This window comes from Sinocyclocheilus rhinocerous, unplaced genomic scaffold, assembly GCF_001515625.1.
Source record: "Sinocyclocheilus rhinocerous isolate Xijiao unplaced genomic scaffold, SAMN03320098_v1.1 scaffold653, whole genome shotgun sequence".
NCBI classification, from domain to species: domain Eukaryota; kingdom Metazoa; phylum Chordata; class Actinopteri; order Cypriniformes; family Cyprinidae; genus Sinocyclocheilus; species Sinocyclocheilus rhinocerous.
In genome coordinates, this window is record NW_015642815.1 from 53,779 (window position 1) to 69,284 (window position 15,506).

A 15,506-nucleotide genomic window follows, 5' to 3' on the forward strand; every position below is an offset into this window, starting at 1 on the left:
GCGTTTTCATTGGACGAACATTTCTTGGTCCTACGCCTTCCACATAATATAAAAATACAGATTAATACATTTATACAACTTAACTTAATGATTGCTATCAGGATGTGAAGAGACTTTCAACCAGCATAACAAAAAATGTTTTTAAGACAATCACCTATTGCATCTTTAATCGTGATTAATTGCATATTAATATATTGTCATAATTTCACATTGAACCTCCAAATTAATGTAGAAACAACCTAAAGGTGGTATATTTTAAATAAATGTTTAATGGCATCTCTTTACTAAGTAACCTAGTATTAACAAAGGCTAGTATTTTTTATACCAATACTGCTACTGATGTCTCAATTAAATGCAGTTTCATTTTAGCTATTAATTATAACCATTAAACATTACATTATAACTGAAAGCCATTCTTTTTTACATTTAGTAGGATCTGAAAAATATAACAACTTTTAATTTAAGTGAACTTAAAACAATCTGCTGAAGCGGCTCAGCGTATGCGTACAGCCGAATGCGCAGCCTTTCAAACTAAACTCCATTTGACAATCATCTTCGTCCAGTGTCTGAGCTATTTCTCGCCAGAAATTATGACTGATAACACTGTCTTTATACTCGTTTAAACTAGAGTTGTGGATATCTCATAACCCCCTCACACAAGCGTTTGTCAACACTGCCGTCTATTGATGTTGCGGTCTCCGGTAGATTGTCGTTGCGTCTCTTCCTTTTCTTTTTTGGCTGTGTGAAACAACGGCCCGGACCAGTGTTGCCACCTTGTGGACAAACTAATTAGTGCAAAAACAATTCAAGGCGTAAGTGTGACCTGGGCTGCATTCCAGTCCGTTTTTTTATGCCCTTCACTTGCAAACTTCCCTCCGTCTCGTTCACTCGGATGTACGTCATTGATTACATTGCATGAGTGCCCACTACTGGTGGAACCCTTGGAGTGGACTGAACTGGAATGTCCTAAGCCCTTGATCACTTAGAATCCACTATAGAGTTGGTTTATTGTTTGCATTTTTCCCCTTACTGTTTTGTTTGGTGCAGCATTCTATATGTATAAAGGTATGTTTGGGCTGTTATAAATGTTTAAAAAAATCATTTATATATTATAGAGTTGTTTGGGGTGGGGATAAATTAAATGCGATCTGCGATGATGTCACAATCGTGTTGCATTGTGGTCTGTGGAGTGGCCTGAAGTGTGCATATGAAGCAGACTCGCTCCCTCGGTCAAAATCTGTCCATATAAACTTCCCTCGTTCACTTCACGAAGTGGAACGCACTTCAAAATGGCAGCGGGGAACGCAGCCCTGCGCGTACTCTTCCCTCGGGCCGGATGAAGATGATTGGCGGGCCGGAATGGGCCCGCGGGACACCAATTGAATAGCCCTGTTTTAAAATGTTAATTTATGATATCCTCTTCGAACATTAAAATGCACGTACTTTACTAGCTCATAACTCTTTAACAGAGTTGAAACAGAGTTGAAATAGAGCTGCTGCAAAAACAGACCCTTACAAAAAAAACAACAACAACATGAATTTCACGTTTTCCACGTCACCACGTGTTGTAATAGGTTTTAACATGTGGATAACTGTGTCATGAATGCTGTGCATTTTCAGCTTGTGTCACGAATCAGGCCTCTGTGGTTCTCTCTGATCGCCTCGGACTTCATTTCCCATATACCCCGTGCCTGGGACTGATCACTAGCTCAGGTGATCCCTCTTAGCCAGCCTATTTAAACTGCTTCCGGACTCTCATTATTCGCCTTGAAGTATTGTTTTGCCACGGCTAGCACTTCTGAGCGTTTTCTCCTGTTGTTTGATTTCCCTGTGTATGATCTTGGACTGTATTACCCAGTGTTGGGGAGTAACTAGTTACATGTAACAGAATTACGTAATTTAATTACAAAATAAAAGTAATTGTAATCAGTTACAGTTACTAAGAAAACATGTATAATTAAATTACAGTTACTTATGAAAATGTTAAGGATTACAAAGGGGGTTACATCTGATTTTTTCACACACACTCCCACATACAGATTTAATTGAGTTCTTTCATAAATTGCAGTGACTGCTCTAAAATATGAAACACCAATGTTTCAGAAGTTTATAACAAGCTTATGTATATGCTTTATTTTTTTAAGATTAACTGTTTTTTCTAAGGCAACACTAAGGCAGATTCCAGTGTTTCCTGTCATAGCTATGCAAAGATTTGATTTCAAAAACAGTATCATAGCTATTAAACTATTTCTTGTTATGACTTTAAATATGTATTTAACCTCAGAATGATTTTAAAGTAAGTCTGATTTTGTGGTGGCTGTGCTTCAGATGCCCATTTTCCACAAGTTGGTATGATTCTTTAGGGTATTCTTGAAATGGTCTCAGTGGTCGTGTAAAACAACACCCTTTTTACCTTGTCAAAAACAGCTCTGTTCACAGCGACTCGTTTCGGTGCATATCTCTTTACATGCTAATGAGCTCTGCTCACCCCACCCCTCTCTTTTGTGGAAGAGCAAACGCGATTCGCAAATAATCATAAAAAATAAAAGCTTCATTCAACACAAACTCCATGTGCACCCCACCAGTGAAGTCCATCAGGGCCTCAGACATGAATCCACCATCTAGGTCTGCGTAAGATCCGCACACCCTATAAAGCCAAAACCACGTTATGGTGCAGTGTAATGTAGTAAATATGATGTAATGTGCCCTGTCAATGTTTAAAGATGTTACTGTGTTCCTCCTCACAACAACATCCAAATCTAGAGGGCAAATCAAAGCTAAGATGTGCAGTGTTGGGGAGTAACTAGTTACATGTAACGGAATTACGTAATTTAATTACAAAATAAAAGTAATTGTAATCAGTTACAGTTACTAAGAAAAAATGTGTAATTAAATTACAGTTACTTATGAAAATGTTAAGGATTACAAAGGGGGTTACATCTGATTTTTTTCACAAACACTCCCCCATACATATTTAATTGAGTTCTTTCATAAATTGCAGTGACTGCTCTACAATATGAAACATCAATGTTTCAGAAGTTTATAACATGCTTATCCGATAGGGTTTATGTATAAGCTTTTTTTTTTTTAAGATTAACTTTTTTTTTTCTAAGGTATTGTTAGATTCCAGTGTTTCTGGCCATAGCTGTATGCAAAGATTTGATTTCAAAAACAGTATCATAGCTATTAAAATATTTCTTGTTATTATTTTAAATATGTATTTAACCTCAGAATGATTTTAAAGTAAGTCTGATTTTGTGGTGGCTGTGCTTCAAAGGGGACATCGGATGCCCATTTTCCACAAATTGGTATGATTCTTTAGGGTATTCTTGAAATGGTCTCAGTGGTCGTGTAAAACAACACCCTTTTTACCTTGCTCTGTTCACAGCGACTCATTTTGGGGCATGTCCCTTTAAATGCTAGTGTTGAGTACTACTGTAAGGTTTACCGTGCCTGGTTTACATGTTTGAAAATGATAAACAGTTGAAAACATTAGAAATTTAGAAAAGTAATCAAAAAGTAATCAAATGTAATCAGTTACATTACTTTTATAAAGTAATTGAAAAGTTACACTACTTATTACATTTTAAGTAGGGTAACTTGTAATCTGTAACCTATTACATTTCAAAAGTAACCTTCCCAACACTGTATATTACCTCTCGTGATTTGTTGCTGCCTGCCTTTGTGACCTTGTGTTTTGGATTACTCTCTCTGTGCCCTGATTGCCACCTGCCCCGACTCTAGCCTGGTTACTGTTTACTCTACAGGATTATCTCTGTTATCCCTGACGCCATCAATTTATTACTTAAAAAAAAAAAAACTAATATATATATACACTATACACTATATATAAACTAATGTATGTATGTATGTGTGTGTATATATATATATATATATACATACATACATACATACACTACGTAGGCTTTTGTGCCAAAATGAAATAACCAAAAATTTGAATGAAATCAAATAACCCATTGACAAATTAGAAAGTAAACCATAATCAACACGGGGGAATGTTACATATAGGCTTGAGGGTCCCCCTTTATAATAGGTATCCTTAAATACTATGTACTTAATAGGGGTATAACAGTACACAAACACGACGATTCAGTACATACCTCGGTTTTGACGTCACGGTTCAGTATGGTTTCGGTAAAGTAGGGATAAAAAAAAATTTTTTTTTTTTTTTTTAAACAGTGATTTACTGAACAAATTGCTCTCTTTAAATTTTCTCAGGGATAGAAATCCACCTCGGCTTATGCTCTAAAATGGAGCCCTTTTACATTACTTTAACACTAGAACCGCCAGGGGTCGCTGTATACCTAAAAGCGCCAGCGGGTAAATTTTACCCACGCACATGACAGCTGTTTTTGAATGGCTAAAGAACATATTATTTCACTGTATTATGCTACTGTCTTCACAAAGAAGTGTCTAGAGTCATGAAATGATTATGGTGAGTGAAAGGCGTTGCCTAGCAATGTACTATGTTAAAACATAAGCGCCTTGAAAATGACAGCGCGAACATACAAGCATTATATAGCGGGTAAATTTGACCCGCGCTGGCGCTTATAGGTATAAATGCCCCGTTTTTTTATCTGGTTTTATCTAAACAGTTTATAACAACAGGGGATTGTAAATCACACAATTTTAGTAAAAGTCGGTGACTAGGAGACTTGAATGTTTTATTAAAAATATTTGATGTACGTTTACCCCGTGGCGGTTCTAGTGTTAAGGATACAATTAACAACAGAGCCCAAACGTAACTTTAATTACTATTTATTTTTAAATATAATAATCACTCAACTTTAAAAAATGTTATGTAAAAATGTAAATTGCACATAATGCTGTTTTTAAATTAATTAAACCAACTAAATTATAAAAATTCCATTTGTTTTTTAAATATATTCATTTACACAGTGGCTGTCATAACTGGTTTCATAACATTTATTTAAACATACAATAAGTACTTAAGACATCACTAAATGGTAAATAAGTATATAGTCAAATTTTTCGCAAAATGCTCTTCTTAAGACTTCCTTTCTCTAGTGAATTAATGAGCTGTGAACACTGATGACTTGCCTGAGGCAAATGAAATGGTACATGTGTAACCGGTCTTACTCACCCCGACACGGCATTTTGTTTTCAAGCTATTTTACCGACATCTTTCCGAGGCATGAGATGTTCATTCATGTTTATTTCGTGTTAAATCTAATAGTTAAGAGGCTCACTCACGCTCTGAGGTGTTTACTGTCGCACAACATCAAAGAGCGTCAAAACGGCTTTTATTGTTTGAATGTCCTGAAAAACAAGGACAATTTGAAAGACTGGACTTTGTTTCTTATCAAAAGTAACAATATATAAAACTGGAAGTTAACAATTAAGTTATAGTCGTGCGGTGGTTAAAACAATGCTGTATTTGTTCGGTACACATGCGTACCGAACCGAAAGACCCATACAGAAAATTTTCGGTATGAATACGTTAACCGTTACTAGCGTGACCACCATTAAACAAACCAAATATGGGACGAAAGGATGCAATTGCAGCCAAATTTGATGTATTTGGCCTGGCAAAGTAACACAGTATTCTTCATACAGTTCATCTATGCCCTGTTTTTCCTTTATCTGAAGGATTTCCACCTCATCACAAAGATGGGAGAATGTGAACTCTCTCTTCAGCCCCAAGGCTGCAGCATTCTTGTGGTAGTTGTTGTCGTCTGAGAAGTCGTACCATTTTAAGGTATCTGAGTGCAGACTTGTAGAAATTGGAAAAATCCTGTTTGATTGCTGCTCTCTTTTGGTCTGTGAACTGTTGGAGGAGAGCACTGGTCTCTACACCAAAAAAGCCATCCACTTGTCATTGTTGAAGCTTGACTCCAAAAGCAGAACCACCTCATGGAATATCTTCATTGCATTATTGAGGAAGGACAAGTAAGCTTGTAACTCAAGAGGATGCCCCTCACTATCTTCATCCTGATTAAATCATTTCCATAGCATCTTCGGACAATATTCTTCTCCCAGTGACAAAAAAATAAGCCTTGATTGCAGACCAGCTATCATGTAGCCTTGAGACAACAGGCCATATACTTCACCATCTTGTTGGTACGTGTCTCAGTAAAGCCTGATAACCTTATAATCCATAAATTAAAATACAGCTTTCAATTCTTCTGTGCATTGAGGAAGATGAGAAGTGACTAAAAATCTTGTTGTCTGTGGTTTCAATGTCTATTTCCAGTCTGTCTCCAGCATATCCTTTACCAAAAAGACGTTTATTTTATTGTGTATACCTAAGTAAAGTTCACGTATAATTTAAGTATACTTTATGTAGCAAGTATACAAATATCAGTGTACTAGTACTATACATGTAAGTGTACTATTTCAATACTCCTTGGGACTAAATTGGCCCACTTTCTAGTATATAAAAGTACACTTTTAAGTACTTAAATATGACAGTAGTCAAATTTGAGTACTCTAGTTAACCTCTATGTTTTTAGTTTGTACTGCAACTATACTAAAAGTGAACTTAAAGGTATACTGATAGTTTACTTGTAGCATTTTTAGTAGGCAACACTTTGAAGTATAGTCTCAGTAAACTACTAGTTTAGTAGTTTTATACTGAAAGTATACTCAAGTACTGAACTTTACATCATACTTTAAGTATACTACTATGTCCCTATTTATTTATTAATTTGTATATATTTTGTTACATGAATATCTGAACATACAAAACATCAAAAGAACAGGGTATCTGCTTGTAAACAAAAAAAATTATTCTAGCTTCATGCATTATTTTTTTCATTTGTAAATATTTTGTTATATGAAAATCTGAACATACAAAACATCAAAAAGAAAGAACAGGGTATCTGCTTGTAAACAATAACATTTTATTCTAGATTCATGCATTATTTTTTTTTTATAAACACTTGAATGTGGGTAAGTTTCATAAATAAAAAATAAAGAAATCAACAACATTTTAAACAAAATGCTGAAAAAAAAGACTATGAATTGGATTCAGAATGATAATCAAAATGTAGATGGAGTCTATCAACACCCCAAAGCTTCACAATCATTATTACCTCTTCATGGGTCAGCATTTTATTTTACTGATAATAAAGTCAAATAATTGTATGTGAGAGAGTCAGTGGTAAAAAAAAAAAAAAAAAATTGCATTCCTATTGGTCAGTGTTAGAGGAGCTCAGCTTAGCCTGACAGTTAAACTACCCCAGAACAAGGTTAGTTTCCCAGAATAAGTTGCCAGAGTGACTGAGCTTGAGCTATGGTAAATTTGCTTTATGAAACCAAATCAAGTGACAATAAGTCAGATTAACTAAAATAAGCCTGGCTTATTTGGTAAACTCCTCATGAAACAGCCCCCAAAAAGCAGATCAGAACCATAACATAAGAAAACTCAAAAGACAGAATGCGCCGAAATGCTGCTGTAACACTAGCAAGACTGTGCAGCGTGATAGAGAAAACACAGGGCTTATATTGGCAGAGGTAACGAGCAACAGGTAAAAACAATCAGGCATGAGTCCGGGCAATGGGTTATGGGAAATGCAGTCCAGGATTAAGTGGCAAACCTATGGGATGGAGTGCCCTCTGTTGGCTATCATGGGCACTCCAGCTGGTGATCGTGACGCATTGCAGCGTGAAGCTTTTGTTGTTATTTTTAAACTGAAAAGGGTGATGAAATCTAATATAGAGATTGTTAGCGTATATAATAAACATCAAAAAATCAGATAATCATGAATAAAATAAATGTAATGAATTAGATGTGATAAAATAAACCCATCTGAGTTCTCTTTATTTGTGCTTATGTGACTGCAATAATTTAAATGTAAAAAGAAATTTCTCGAATGAGAACAATTTTGATTAATAACAGTGATTACAAATTTTGAGAAAAATATCATGAAATTAAGACCAACTTTAACCATTCTGTTTAAATCACTCGAAGGATGTGACAGGAATCTGTAAGATTTTAGTTTCACTTCCCATTTTTACACATTTTTTAAATCTCTGTAAAATGAATGAATACACATTCATACACATACAATCATTATCTCCCATCATGTGCACATACATACATCTCTGACAGTCTCTTAAAATGCCTGATTTAGAGTTTTATGATGCTTTCATTTATAGATATGTGCAGATGTGTTGGTTTGAATACTGTTTTAAAAGCAGACGAGACTAGCAATAAGAGAGGGCAGATTATAAAGGAGATCAGACTTGTTTTCTTTTGGCATTTGGTCCTGTAAAAAAAAAGGTACAAAAGCTTGGGAAGTACTTTTTTTTTAAAGATGCAATTTTATACTTTTTAGGTATTAATACTGTATGTACACTTTCAGTACTAATATGTACACTTTAGGCACTAACAGGTACTAATACGTATTAACAATACGCACCCTTCACGTACAAAGGTGCATCTTTTGAAAAAGTTCCGTTCCAGTGACAGCTTTTGTACCTTTTTTTCTGAGAGTGTGGTCAAGCGTGACATCATAATTAGAACATTAGAATGTTCAGAGTCTGTGTACTTCTCTGTCTGCTGGACTGACTGCAAAACTCAGTCTGCTCCATTGAATGACTGCAAGATTCGCTCTGCTTGATAGCAAATACTCTTCATTTGACTCAATAGTCTGATACACTCAACCTGCAAGATTGTCTACAAGACCGGTCTTGAAGACTCCATCTGGTTCTCAGCAAATACCAAATCATGCTGTTCACCACTAGTCTGCTGCTGTTGTGGTGGTACTCCACCAGGGTGAAGAAAGATTCACCTAATACAATGAATTTGGAGGAGAACAATCAAGGTAAGGCCATTGCTGGGGTTCAGGGCCTTCTGGATATCATAAAATGTAGAAAATCAAACACAGTTTTTAAAATAACTTTTTGTGTAATCTTGATAGGAAGCAAAACATTTGAAAAATGATTTTGGTCAAACGCGGGCAAATAAATGTAAAAAAATGTCAAATAAAATGTATGAAATCTGTGTTGGAAGACCAAAAATGTCCACCCTGTTAAAGCCAAATAAAAAACATTTTAAAAGATTTAAGATGTTAAAGTTTGGGCATTGTGTACATTATCTTACAAAACTGACACTGGCCCCTTTGACCATTTAAAATCTTATCTGGTTATTATATATAAATTGTGTTTTCAGATACAAATGTATAAAAGGCATTCTCTAATATTTTTCAACTATTTTTTCTATTAAATTTAATTTAGCAATTATAATAAAGTTTTTAGTGTATGTTCCTCAAGTTATTGTCCACTCTGTTATGATGACTACTGTGCATTCAAATGAAAGCTGGAAAATTTAAAATCCAGTTTCCAATCTGATATGGTCAACCTCAATATGTCCACTCTGGTATGGGTAATTATGAAAAAAAAAAAAAAAAAAAAAGTAAAATTTCTTTTTTTTTTTTTATCATTATACCTATTATGAAAAAAAAAAAGTATAATTGCTTTTGTTTTTTCTTTAGGCCACTTTGAATAAAATAGTGTAAATTCATAAATTTAAATGTAAAATCAGAAGTCAGAGTGGACAGTGAGAGAGAATACATGGTGGTAATGAAAGTAATTTACATTAAAGTTGAAGAAGTAGTGATAATTCTGTCCACCCTTTTATGATTTTGTCCACATTGTTAAGAATTTTTCAAAGATGATTTTATATTGTCACAATAAATCAATCAATTCTGTGACAATGAAAATTTATTGGAGTATCAGTAACATATTACTTTAAAAAGTAAAAAAAATAAAAATAAAAAATCAGTTATATTCAAAACAATGTAGAATCAAAATATTAAAAAAATAAAATTTTTAACCCCAGTAACCATTATACAGATAAAAATAGTAGATTTAATAGTATAATATTGTATGCCCTCTTCTTTTTTTGCCACAGTATCTGAGACTGACAATGTCTCTCAGATTGACACTGCTTCTGAGACTGCCGATGCTTCTGAGACTGCCGATGCTTCTGAGACTACTGAGACTGCCGATGCCTCTGAGACTGCTGATGCTTCTGAGGCTTCTGAGACTGCCGATGCTTCTGAGACTACTGAGACTGCCGATGCCCCTGAGACTGCTATCAATGCATCTGAGACTGCCGATGCCTCTGAGACTGCTGATGCCTCTGAGACTGCTGATGCTTCTGAGACTACTGATGCCTCTGAGACTGCCGATGCTTCTGAGACTACTGAGACTGCCGATGCCTCTGAGACTGCTGATGCTGCTGATGCTTCTGAGACTGCCGATGCTTCTGAGACTGCCGATGCCTCTGAGACTGCCGATGCTGCTGATGCTTCTGAGACTGCCGATGCTTCTGAGACTGCCGATGCCTCTGAGACTGCCAATGCTGCTGATGCTTCTGAGACTGCCGATGCTTCTGAGACTGCCGATGCCTCTGAGACTGCCGATGCATTGCTGATGCTTCCGAGACTACCGATGCCTCTCAGACTGCCACTATCTATGAGACTGCCGATGCCTCTGGGACTGGCAATGCCTCCGAGACTGACACTGCCTCTCAAACTGCCACTGTCTCTCAGACTGGCACTACTTCTGAGATGACACTGCATCTCAGACTGACAATGCCCCTGAAACTGATGCTGCCTCACAGACAGGCACTGCCTCTCAGAATAACACTGCCTCTCAAACTGTCACTGTCTCTGAGACTGACACAGGCTTTCAGACCAGTACTGCCTATCAGACTAACACTGCTTCTGAGATTGACACTGCCTCTGAACCTGACACTGCCTCGTAGACCAGCACTGCCTCTCAGACTGACACTGCAATTCAGACTGACACTGCAACTCAGTCTGACACTGCCTCGGAAACTACACTGCTGCTCAACCTCCACTGCCTCTCAGACTGACATTGTCTCAGAGACAGTCATTACAACGGAAACTGCCACTGACTCCGAGACAGTCATTGCAATGGAAACTTCCGCTGTCTCTGAGACTGTCCCTGTATATCAGACCGCTGCTGCCTCTCAACTGCCACTGGATCTGATACAGTTACTGCTTCTTAGACATCCGCTGTCTCTGAGACTGCCACTTCCTGAAGACCTGAGCTCCTTTCAACTTCCACCATCTGTTCTGTTCTCTATATGATGCTATAAAAATAAACTAAATAAACATATTTCTTATACTCTGTACTGTTCTCTGTGGGAGAGAATACATGACACAGTGAAGTGCACAGTAGGAGCAATGCTAAATGCAATACAATAGCATTGAAATGATTCCACAGTGAAAAGCAATGCTTTGTTATTTCACTTATATTCTTTTGAAAAACACTGTTCATGGATTTGCTTTTTTAGGAATGATTTGCACCAAAATGAAATCAGCTCATTACCTTCCAACTGTTTGACGTTAACTCCAAGTTAAGCACTTTGTTGAATATCCTATTAGTTACACGGCTGTTATTAGATATTCAGATCTCAAGCTTTTAGTTGGACAATCCGTGTCACTCCACAAACAAATCAGACAGGAGAGTAGATTAACTTCAGTGGACTTAAACTTGAAAATTGTGTGTACTGACGTCTTTCTGCAGCTGAAATAAAATATGTTCTGATGTTCATTCATGTTTATTTCGTGCTTAAAGTAAATATGAAAAGACGATCAGTTCACATGCCGCTTGAACCGAGACACATTAAAGAGTCACAAAATGGTATTTTTTCTTTGAATTTAGCTCTAACCCCAATTAAATACACCTGAACCAGCTAATTAAGGTCTTACTAGACATACTAGAAACTTCCAGGCAGGTGGGTTGAGGCAAGTTTGGAGCCAAACTCTGCAGGACACCCAAAAATAAGTAAATATGAAAAGACGATCAGTTCACATGCCGCTTGAACTGAGACACATTAAAGAGTCACAAAATGGTATTTTTTGTTTGAATTTAGGTCTAACCCCAATTAAACACACCTGAACCAGCTAATTAAGGTCTTACTAGACATACTAGAAACTTCCAGGCAGGTGGGTTGAGGCAAGTTTGGAGCCAAACTCTGCAGGACACCCAAAAATGAAAATTAGCCCATGATTTACTCACCCTCAAAGCATCCTAGGTGTTTATAACTTTCTTCTTTCAGACGAATCCAATTGGAGTTATATTAAAAATAGTCCTGGCTCTTCCAAGCGTTAGAATGGGGGTAGGTGGTTGTTTTTGTTCAACAGTCCAAAATTAGTCAAATAAAGCGCGTGCATCCATAGTAAAACTGGTTTTTCTTTGGTAAAGTAAGGAAACTTTGCTTCCTTTGCTCCTGTAAACAAACTCGCGAGACTAGCATATCTCACAGGCGCATGCGAAACGCACACGTCCAACGTCATCCGCTCGGAACGGCTTGCACATATGACAGTCAGCGGAAGTGAGATAAAAATGTTTATAACATTTTAAATATGGATATTTTTCTTACAAAAACGCATCGATTCGCTACAGGAGGCCTTTATTCACCCCTGCTGTTTGAGCATAAACAATATCTGCCAAGTTACGACGCTGAAAGTTCAATGAAAATAGAGATACTGTCTTTTCAAATGATGGAAGTTTAATGCCTACAAAAACGACTGGTATGGACTACAACGAGCTACTTCCCGAGTTTGTGACGTCACAAACCCTGATAAACCCCGCCTCTGGGAACACGCAACAAAGGGGGCGAGGCCATGCTGCGCTGCTTTAGAGAAGAGGAAGAGAAAACTAGGGGTGCACGTAAAAATCTATTCATATATGAATCGCGATTCTGTCTTCTAGCGATTATAATGGATTCACAAGTTTCAAAATCAATGTTCTAAAGCAGCGGTTCTTAATCTTGTTTCTCGCGTCCCCTGCTCTGCACACGCTCTGCATCTCTCACTCTCTCTCTCATTCAGATCATCAGCTCAGCTCCAACAATGAATTGTGTTCCAATTATACACTTTATGTGTATAGACAGACAGATATTTTTCACATAGCTATGAGAAGCGTTAAACACGGACGCACGCGCATGCGGTTGCCGTGCTGTAATAAAGCTTTAATCAGGATAAAACCGTATATTAAAAGCTAACAGACGCAGTAGCATTTACAAATAACAGCGTATCTAAAAGTATGAGACAACAACAAACAAAAAAACATAGGCCTACCATTAAAAGCCGTACTTGCACAGGTTCTGCGTGATCCTCTTCACTAATATCCTCTGCGTCTCAATCGGGCTCAAATTGATAAGCGATATTAACGACGCCGTAATATCCTCTGCGTCTCAATCGAGCTCAAATTGATAAGCAATATTGACAACACCATTGTTTACAATACAACCGGAGCATTAGATGCGCTCTAGAGGCAGTTTAGCCAATCACAACACACTGGGCTAGCTAACCAATCAGAGCCCATTGCATATTTCTGAGGGAGGGGCTTCATAAAAACAGAAAATCATCAGCGCGTTTATAGGAGAACGGACAGAGCGGTGTAGAATAAAGGTAAATTATGTGAAAAGTAAGGAATATTTTTTTAAACAAAGCATTAACACATGTTAGACTGCACCCCATAAACACAATCAAGCCTAGAAAAGAAAGTCAACCACCCCTTTAAAATTGTAGGAACCAAGTAGGGATTCAGCAACATTGACAACAAGGAATGACAGTGTATTTAATGAGCAAATATTGGCAGAATTGAAAGAAATTACGAAAACTCTAATTGTGGAAACTCTAACACTTTTAAAAATGGTTTAAAGTTTTTAATTTGGGAAATTATTGATTCAGTTGCTATTATAATAATTTTGCACTCCATTAGTAACTGCACCAGTCCACACTTCATTGGTAACTAATTTTTTTCCTTCTTTTTTTTTTTTTCACAAAAAAATACCTTTTTTACATTGTCAAAATGATACCACACTCTTCTTCCAGTAGAAACAGTTGCCTTTTAAGGGTGTTCACACTCTTTACAAGAACCAACTAAGATCTCTTTCACGAACGCCAAGGGAATTGCAGGGGGTTCATGAGTTGATGAAAAGCTATTAATTAATTAAATTATAATGAAACCATAAAAATATAAATGAATAAATCAACTTAAAATAAAAAAAGTCTACATAAAACACTTACTTACAAATATTATATATTTTATTTGTTTAATCTGCATATGATGTTACCATTAACATGATACAATATCAGAAAACCAAGTCATGCAAAATGGACAGGTACATTTTATGCACCAATAAAAAATTTTTTTACCAGAAGGTCCAAGCACAAGCCAGCAGAAAAAAAAGACCAAAGCCAGAAAATCACTAAGTACAATGAGGACTAAATGAAATTCAGATGTACATGCATAGACAGAGCTAATGGCAAGGCTTCTCCCATGTATGTAATATCTCTGGAGAAACTGGCAAATTAATGTCTGTAACCAGCTTTTCTGGAAAGACATTTGGAAACAAAGCATGCAAACTTAGCGACAAAACCAGTTGAATTTGATACAGGCAGGGCAGGTGTCACAGCCTGTAAGGCCCATACAGTTGGTGAGTCTATTCCTGCAGCAGTCAACATATGCAATATCATTTTCAGAGCAAAGCAGGCTAAAAAGGTACAAAAAATACCACTCTCTGATAACACTGTTTTTTATGGAGTAAAAACAATATCAAAACCTCCCACAAATACACATGAAAGACCAACATGCGCACACACAAATCTGCAAATGCACACAAGAGATCCACACGCATGTACTCCAACCCACAAATGCACGCAAGATATCCAAATACATGACGATCCACAACTGCACCCGAGAGACCTACACTTACACACACACTTGGCAATCCAAGCAAAGGCAAGTGCATTAAGGGAGGGGTCTCCAACCCTGCTCCTGGAGAGCTACTGTCCTGCAGATTTCAGTTCCAACACCAATCAAACACACCTGTACCAGCTAATCAAGGTGTTTAGGGCTACTTGTCAATTACATGCAGGTGTATTGGAGCAAGGTTGGAACTGAAGTCTGCAGGAAGTAGCTCTCCAGGAGCAGGGTTGGAGATCCCTGATTTAAGGGCACCTATTATGCCCCTTTTTAGAAGATGTAATATAAGTCTCAGGTGTACCCAGAATGTGTCTGTGAAGTTTCAGCTCAAAAAACCCCACAGATCATTTATTATATCATTTTAAATATGCCTATTTTGAGTGGAAGTAGAGACGCGCTGTTTTCGTGCATGTCTCTTTAAATGCAATTGAGCTGCTGCTCCCCGCCCCCTTTTCCAGAATAGGGCTGTGCCTTTACAGCTCCTCTCAGATACTCTGCTAAAAAACACTAGTTTGGTTTTAATTGTCATGTCTATTGCGCTGAAATCATGCGTTTTAAAGCCATATCAGTTTAAACTTATGATATACGGTTTCCTGAGCGCACACATCTGAAGCACGCACACAGAAAGCGGCTGTCACACGACATGCGAGTACTAAACTAAGCTCTCTTTCATGCCTTCTAGCACTTAAACTGTCAACTACACAAAAGTTTGCATACAGTCAGTTATGTCTGTGAAGGTAAACAGCTGGGAAAGAAATCGCATGTTTATT

The 15,506-nt window shown here is 37.1% G+C and overlaps 1 long non-coding RNA gene across 2 annotated transcripts in view; it reads right to left on the minus strand.

Annotated features, from left to right (window-relative positions):
• Positions 1-8,416, minus strand: part of LOC107756526 (uncharacterized) — a 28,993-nt gene extending 20,577 nt beyond the window's left edge. For both annotated transcript variants that reach the window (XR_001641822.1, XR_001641823.1), the window contains exon 1: positions 8,406-8,416. This is a non-coding gene — a long non-coding RNA (uncharacterized LOC107756526). The remainder of the gene's footprint in view (positions 1-8,405) is intronic.
• Positions 8,417-15,506: the final 7,090 nt, after the last annotated feature.